Source organism: Ochotona curzoniae, unplaced genomic scaffold (assembly GCF_017591425.1).
Source record: "Ochotona curzoniae isolate NIBS_2020 unplaced genomic scaffold, NIBS_Ocur_1.0 scaffold_1852, whole genome shotgun sequence".
Classification (NCBI taxonomy): Eukaryota; Metazoa; Chordata; class Mammalia; order Lagomorpha; family Ochotonidae; genus Ochotona; species Ochotona curzoniae.
In genome coordinates, this window is record NW_024467087.1 from 32151880 (window position 1) to 32160336 (window position 8457).

The following is an 8457-nucleotide window of genomic DNA, read 5'->3' on the forward strand; positions in this document are numbered from 1 at the left end:
ATTTTTTTCCACTGGGAACCCATCTTTGGTCTGTGTGTATAGAGACATACAGCACTTTGTCTCCATACCTAAACATATCAGTCCCTGCTACCCTTCCATTATATATCCCCTAAAATACAGAAGCAGTGAGCACAGTTCACAACAGGGTGAAGAAAAACATTATCAACATGAAGTTAACAAACATGTTACAAAAATAAAAATGCATCACAGGAGTGGTGAAAACAGGAATCAAAAACCTTTTTGTAGGAATAGATCTTAGTGCATGACTCTTGTGACACTGAAGGAATTACAATTAAAAACTAGAAATTCATTACTCATGATAGGTAGCACACACTGTTGAAATGGACCTTTACAATCTCAAATGTCTACAAGCAATCCATCTGTTATGCATTACCAATTAATGAATCACAAGAACTTATTAGGAGAGATACAAATAACTAGGAAGTGTGAAAAGATAAGATTTACAGCAAAAATAATTAGATTTGACACTACAAAACTGCAAATTGAAACAAGAAAGAGACATTCCATAAGAAAACAGCAAAACAACCCATTTCAGCATTGAGATTTTTGATAGAAGTTGTCTTATATTAGAGTGGTATCTGTGGTATCTGGCCTTTTAGGATTGGTTCATTTCCCTTAGCGTAATGGTCTCTAATTTGGCCCATTTGACTGCAAACAATTGTATTTCATTCTTTTTAATAGCTGAATAGTACTCCACAGAATAGATGAACCACAGTTTCTTTATCCAGTCCTCTGTCAATGGGCATCTAGGTTGCTTCCAAGTTTTTGCAATTGTTGATTGTGCTGTAGTGAATACAAGGGTGCATGTTGCTTTCTCATGTATCAGTTCCTTTGGGTATAGTTCCAGGTGTTGGGACTGGAACTAGTTGCTGGGTCATATGGTAGCTGAATCTTGAGTTGCCTGAGTATTCTCCATATTGCCTTCTACAGCTTGCATTCCACCAGCAGTGGAGTAGGGTTCCTTTTCCCCCACATCCTTGCCAGTAGGTATTGTTGGTAGTTTTCTCTATGTAGGCCATCCTTACTGGAGTTAAGTGGAACCTCAGTGTTGTTTTTATTTGAATTTCTCTTATTGCTAGGGAGTTTGAGAATTTTTTCATTTCTGTTAGCCTTTTGGATTTGTTCCTTTGAAAAGTGTCTGCCCATTTCCTTTGCCCATTTCTTAACTTGTTTGTTTCTTCTGCTGTTATGGTTATACTGGAGTTCTTTGAATATTCTGGATATTAGTCCCTTGTCTCCTACGTAGTGTGCAAAGATTTTCTCCCACTCTTTTGGCTGATTTTGACTTTGTTGATTGTTTCCTTTGCTGTGCAGAAGCTTCTTAGTTTGATGTAGTCCCATTTATTTATTTTGGTCTTGACTTCCTTCGCTTTTGATGATTTTCTTTGCCTGTGTATGTATCTTGTATTTCCTACATTTTCTTCTAAAAGTTTGATGGTTTCTGGGTGTAAGTTTAGATCTTTTATCCATTTAGATTCAATCTTTGTGTATGGTGAGAGTTTGGGAATCCTCTTAGTTCTGTAGGCCACTATCCATTGGTCCCAACAGCATTTATTGATGAGATCTTCTCTCTTCCCTGGGTTGTTTTCTGTTCTTTTGTCGAAGATCAGATGGCTGTATATGTGTGGGCTCTCTTCAGATGTTTCTATTCTGCTCCATTGGTCTTCCTCTCTGTTTCTGTACCAGTGCCAGGCTATCTTGATTACTGCCACCCTATAATATGTCCTAAGGTCTGGGAATGTGATCCCTCCAGCTAAGGTCTTATTCTTCAGGATAGTACTGGCTATTTACTGGTCTTTTGTGTTTCCAGATGAACTTTTGTATGATTTTTTCCAGCTCTGTGAAGAATGATCTAGGCTTTTTGATTGGAATATTGTTGGTTCTGTTTACTGCTTTTGGTAATATAGCCATTTTGATGATATTGACTCTACCCATCCAGGAACATGGTATATTTCTCCACTTTTTGAGGTCTTCTTCTGTTTCCTTTTTAAATGTTTTGTAATTTTCCTCATAGAGATCTTTCATGTCTTTGGTTAGGTTTATTCCTAGGTATTTCAGTATCTTCTCTGTTATTTTGAAAGGTACCATAATGATTAGTTCTTTTTCAGCCTTGGAGTTATTTGCATACATTAAGGCCATTGATTTCTGTTCACTTGTACCATTCCACGTTACCAAATTCTCATATAAATTCTAGCAGTCTTTTTATTGAGTTTTTTGGTTCTCCTATATAGAGAATCATATTGTCTGCAAACAGAGACAACTTGATTCTTTCCCAGTTTGAATTCCCTTGATTGCTTTTTCTTGTATAATAGCAGTTACAAGTACTTCCAGTACTATGTTAAAAAGCAGCGGTGATAGTGGACATCCTAGTCTAGTTCCAGATCTTACTGGGAATGCTTCCAATCTTTCCCCATTCAGTATGATGCTGGCATTGGGTTTTTCATAAATTCTTTTGATTATGCTGTGGAATGTTCCTTCTATGCCTACCTTGCTTAGGTTTTTAGTATGAAGGAATGTTGAACTTTATCAAATGCTTTCTCTGCATTGATTAATACTATCATATGATTTTTTTTTGTTCTTCAGTTTTTGATGTGGTGTATCATGTTTATAATACACCCTGCATGCCAGAAATAAATACCACCTGGTTCGGGTGAATGATCTATCTGATGTACTTTTGTATTCTGTTGGCTAGTGCTTTGTTGAGGATTTTAACGTAGATTTTCATCAAGGATATTGGTCTATACCTTTCTTTCTCTATTGCATCTCTGGCTTTGGTGTTAAGGTGATGTTTGCTTCATATAAAGAATTTGGAAGGATTGTCTCCCCATAAATTGTTTTGAATAGTTTATACGAAGAATTGTAGTCAGTTCCACTTGGAATGCTTTGTAGAATTCAGCAGTGAAACACTGGGCCTGGGCTTTTCTTTGTTAGGAATGCTTTAGTTACTGATTCAATCTTTGTCTCAGTTATAGGGATTTTTTTAGATTTTCTGTTGCCTCATGACTTAGAGTTCAGTAGATGGTGTGAATCCAAGAATCTATACATTTCTTGGAAGTCTTCTGATTTGTTGGGACTTAGTTACTTGTAGTAATTTCTAATTATTCTATTAAACTAAATTAAAGAAATCACCTTTCAAGGAGAATGATTCTATTCCCAAACCCTGCTATTCTCTATTAATTGAGATATACTTTTTGCAACTTCACATATTGTAGAAGCTCATTTAACCCCCCAAAAAACTTGGATTCAAGGTCAAACTGCCTGGCACATTGTTGATTCTTCATTTCAGATCAGACCTTCCCAAAAGCAGCAGCAACTGTGCACTTACCCATTCTTCAACAGCCCATCAAGGCAGTTATCCCTAGGACATGTCAACCCACCCATGCAGCATCTAGGCTGTCAGAAAGTGGTCATTAATGATAGGGATACCTCCCTAGACTGTTGGTTTCCTTATCACTCTTGATTATTTAGGGCAACCTGGCCAACGCTACAGGGCTTCTTCCTGCCATCACATCATTGGCCCTTCGTTATGAAAGCTTTTGCCTGAAAAGCTGTGTCAGAGGTTAATGTAACTGGTTTTTTTTTTCTCCTCTTCTCAGATTCACTTTACTGGAAAACAAACTCTTCCAAATACTGCTTAGAGAGTTATTTATCTTTATCGCTTGCAAAGGCCGTGTTCTTGGCTAGCAGCTCTGGGTGAGTCTCACCATTGTTCTTTTTCCTCTGTCACCTCCCACAAGTCTCATCAGCTAAAAAGTTCCAAAAGAGACTATGAACGAGAGTAGGTCAATAGGATGCAGATTCGGCCTTCTAAAGGGCATGGCTTTTTTCCCAAAATGGTTTGTCACTGGACATTGGAAGACAAGGACATGGATGGCTCTCTAGGGTTTTTCCAGCTTGAATTTGAATGAGCTTGGCTCAAAATAAATCAATAATGATCTTTTTGTTGTTGTTGTTGTTTCATGCTTTTCAACTACCCCAGTTAGCTACCCAGATGAAAATCACTGTGAAAACACAAGGTAGAGGACAGTTCATTTATGTTGGAAGGAAGCTCATATTTTCTTTCTAGGACTTCAATCTCCAACTCTGGATCTCAGTTTAACACTGGCTCTGAGACTAGATTCCCGGGGTGGGGGAGAGGAAGATGCACCTGACTATCTCTGAAAACAGATTACAGCTTCTCTGGAGATGACTCCTTTGTCTGGAAAGATGAGAATACATGAATGTAGCAATATTCTAGATATGGGAAAGTATTAGGAATGGATGGACTGGGCCCATCCCAAAGCCATATTCAGAGGCTACTGCCTTTAGCATAAATTTAATGTTTCTCTTCTTTGTATTTCCAGAGCATGTGCTTGACCCCTGGTCCTGTAGTCCTAATCATCTTTCCAGACGTAATCACTGTTATTTAGTTTAGTAAATCTCATTCCAGACTTCCTCTTTGCATACACACACACACACACACACACACACACACATACATACACATTGAAAACATACTTTTGTGATATAAATACATCACTGTACATTTCTTTCCATAACCTTGATTTTCTAAACTAATGGTTCTCAAATATTAGTGTGTGTGAAACAGCTCTGGGTTTTGTTAAAACACAGATTTCTTGCTCCCACCTCCCAAGTTTTCCATTCAGCATGTCTGCAATGGGACCTGAGAACTGACATTAATAAAATGTTCTCAGGTGAGCTGAAGTTGCTGGCCCAGGAACCATACTTTGAGAACCACTGCCTTAAAAAATGTGCTTCGAGATCTTCCCATCAATCCAATTCTTTTTTTGTTACTGCTGTATGGCATTCCAGTGTAGCACTCAGTACAGACTCCTTCTATTGTGTTTGTACCGTATAATTATAGTTAGCAATCTTCTTTGCCATCTTCTCCTTACCCCCAACACACACTCTAATAATAGAGTGTGAGAGGTAACATTGTGAGAGGTAACATTGAGTTTTTGCCCTTATATCTTTCATTATCCTGACATGTAATGTATACCCAGTAATGAATCAAAGAATGAATGATCAGCTAATTGAGGGACTATTTGAAACCAAGCAGATATTTGGGTTAGCAGAGGAGCTCTAGTACAATTTCCAGATTTCTGGAACTCCTTTTGAACCCCAATGATGCATTGATATTCCACCTATGGGGCATGTGTGTACTGGGTTGAGCACAAAAAGTGTGTACCTGTGCAACAAGCCTGTAAGGTGATTTATATACTCATGACACATCTTCCTCAGTCCTCCATCTACCACTGACCATTAACCTTTAAGTAAAAAACAGACTCTCTGAGGGCAAAAGAAAAATGCTTTCAGGGCTGGTGCTGTGACCTAGTAGGTAAATCTGCCACTTATGACGATGTTGCAATCCTGTATGGGCACCAATTCGACTCCCTGGTGCTCCACTTCCGGTCCAACTCCCTGGTAATGTACCTGGGAAAGCAACAGAAGATGGCCCAAGTACTTGGGCCCTATCATGTGTGTGGGAGACGTGGATGCAGTTCCTGCATGCTGGATTCAGCCTGGGCCAGCCTTGGTCATTGTGGTCATTTGGGGAGTGAACCAGCAAATAAGATTTATCTCCCTCTTTCTCTAGCTCTACCTTTTAAATAAATAAAAATAAATCTTAAAAAAGAGAGAGAGATTCCCTATGTGTGCTGGTGCTAATTATTTTCTGGTTACATTTTCCAGAGGCAGAATCACATAGTTTGTAGTTCAGTACTCTCCTCTGTAAGATGGAGTGTTACTGGCCCTGGTGTGATGGCTTACTGGGTAAATAGTCACTTTGCAAGTGCCAGGATCCCATACGGGCACCAGTTCATGTCTGCCTGTTCCACTTCTCATCCAGCTCCTTGCCTGTGGCCTAGGAAAGCAGTGAAGGCTGGCCCAAAATCTTGGGACACTGCTCCCACGTGGGAGATCAATTCAGCTCTGGCCATTGCCACCACTTGGGGAGTGAAGCAGTGGATGGAAGCTCTTTCTCTTTGTCTCTCCTTCTCTCTGTTAAATCTGCCTTTCCAATGAAGATAAATAAATTAAAAAAAAAAAACCATGCAGTGGTACTTGGGAACAATACCAGATAAGCATTGCTAACGTGGAATTCTGAAAACTGTAATGCTCTGAAATCTGAAACCTTTAGAGTACCAATATGAAGATCTAAAGTCTGTGTAAGTATCTTAAAATCTGAAACATTTCTGGTTTCATGCATTTCAGATAAGAGGTATTCAACCTGTTATAGTTTTACATTTTGAATTTGGTACTTTTTCATCTAAGAATCATCGCTAATTATTAATGTTTTTGTTGTTTATCACTGTGCCCTCTAATTGTCTCTGCATGGAGCATGATAGTTCACTCTCAGAGAAATATTTATTGTAGTCATACACAGATTCCTGACATATCTCCAGTGGACTTGCAATGTTTTTGCTGACCAGTTGCATTTCTTCACTAAGGTGTGAATTACAACCCTGTGTTTACTGAATGAGGTAACTGAAATCACTTATTCATATTGTTACTGCTGCATTATCTTTTTTATTTAAGAGATTCTTTTTCCATTTTATTATTATTGTTGTTTTATGATACAGTTTCATACAGTCCTGGATTTCTCTTACTCCCTCCTCAAGTCTGTTCCCCCCACACACTGATTTCCCCTATATTATAACAACAGCAGTCTTTCATAAACAGTCATAAATTCATCATTGTGAGCATAGGCAATGACAGACAGTCCAGCATCCTATTGTCAAGATATATTTAACAGTGAGGACAGCATTTTTCATTTCCAATTATTTGGCTTGATTTTGCTTCAGTGTTGCTATTTCCTATGTGACATACTCCTTAAATTCTTTGAACTCCTGTGTGTGTTTTTTGTTGCTAATAAGAAGCTTTATAGTGAGCTTTCTGAATTCTGTATCGCCTATTTTCTTGATGTATTCCTCAGTTAACTCTGAGGTTGGCAAAGGTTTTTGCTCCTTTGCAGGGGAGATTTCAGTAATATTCATTGTGCCTCTGTCTCTTCTTTTGCTCTTGGTCATTGTACTGTTTAGTAGATTCTTCTCCTTAAGGCAAGCTTCTAAGTTGTGTCACACACAGCTCAACTTTACTTACTGTGGTTGGTACCCACTACTTAAATTGCAGTCACTTGTGCCACTCCCTCTAGAGAGTTTCAGGCCTGAGCTCTTATGTTATATGCTTCCACCATGGTCTCCACAGCACAGCTCCTGGTTAACCACTCTCCACCTCCTGTGATCCTGTGCTGTGGCTGCACCGTTGTCTGCACAACCTTTCTCGCATTTCTGGTTTGAGCAGTTTCCAAGTGCTCACCAGGTATCCTAAATAGTATGTTGTCAGTGCTCATCTTGCTGGAACCTGTTGGACCTATTTTGTTGTCTGGCTGTGGGACCAGTGCAATGTACTGAGCTGGAAGTGAGTTTGCTCCCAGCTGAGCACATGCACAGCTCACTGTTGTCCCTCCATTCTGAAAGTCTTTGCCACACTGTACAAAATGCCTCCTAATATGCCACTGGGGGAGATCTGGATCTGCTGCCTGTGAGGTATGTGGGGTACCTAGACCTATTTTGGGTAGAACCTGTGCAATCCCTACACAAAATGGTGCCCAAAGCAGCTCTGGTGGAGGTCTGAGCTGTGAAATACACCCTGTTCCTACACAGCGTGTTTGGGATCTGTTACTCTCTCTGTATCAAATCAAACATATCAGCAGGACGCACAGGTCTTTGCCTGGGCTCAACTCCTGAGCTCCCAGTGAACTCCCCTTCTGACCTAGTTGCTGGTGGAGTTTGGCTTCCAGTGGAGCTTTGATCACACTCGCTGACTGCCATTGGAGTGTCAGGTCACTACAACATCACACCATTGTCTCCACTGCTTTCCGGTGTCTTTCAGTCTCTAGTTGGCCCTCTGTCCTTGGCCTGTAATATCCTATTTCGTGGAATGTGCCCTCTGTGCTTCACTTTGGGTAATAATTCTCCATCTATTTAAACGTGTCCTTACCCTATTCCACCATCTTGATTCCTCCACTGCTGTACTATCATTAGGCACAAAAAGATTTTAAGATATTTCTGTTCTCAAGGAGTTCATGTGTTTGATGGGAGGATGAGACATTTATATATGAAACATTCAAGTAATAGTACATGATGATGTATTATTCATATATACACACACAATGTAAATCTGTATTGTCTAATACTCTAGTGAACCATATGTTACTATTGCGCACTAACACATATTTTTTGCATAGCTAAACTTCAATTAGTCTCCTGCACTTTCTTTTCAGATATCTAGCACTGCCTCATAAAAACCTAGTTTTAGTAAAACAAACAAACAAACAAACAAAAAAAAAACAAAAAACCTCTGCTAAGTCAGTTTAGCAGGAATCCCCAACTCTTGATATGTGATTGGCTTTTTAATACTCCACCATCCTCCAGG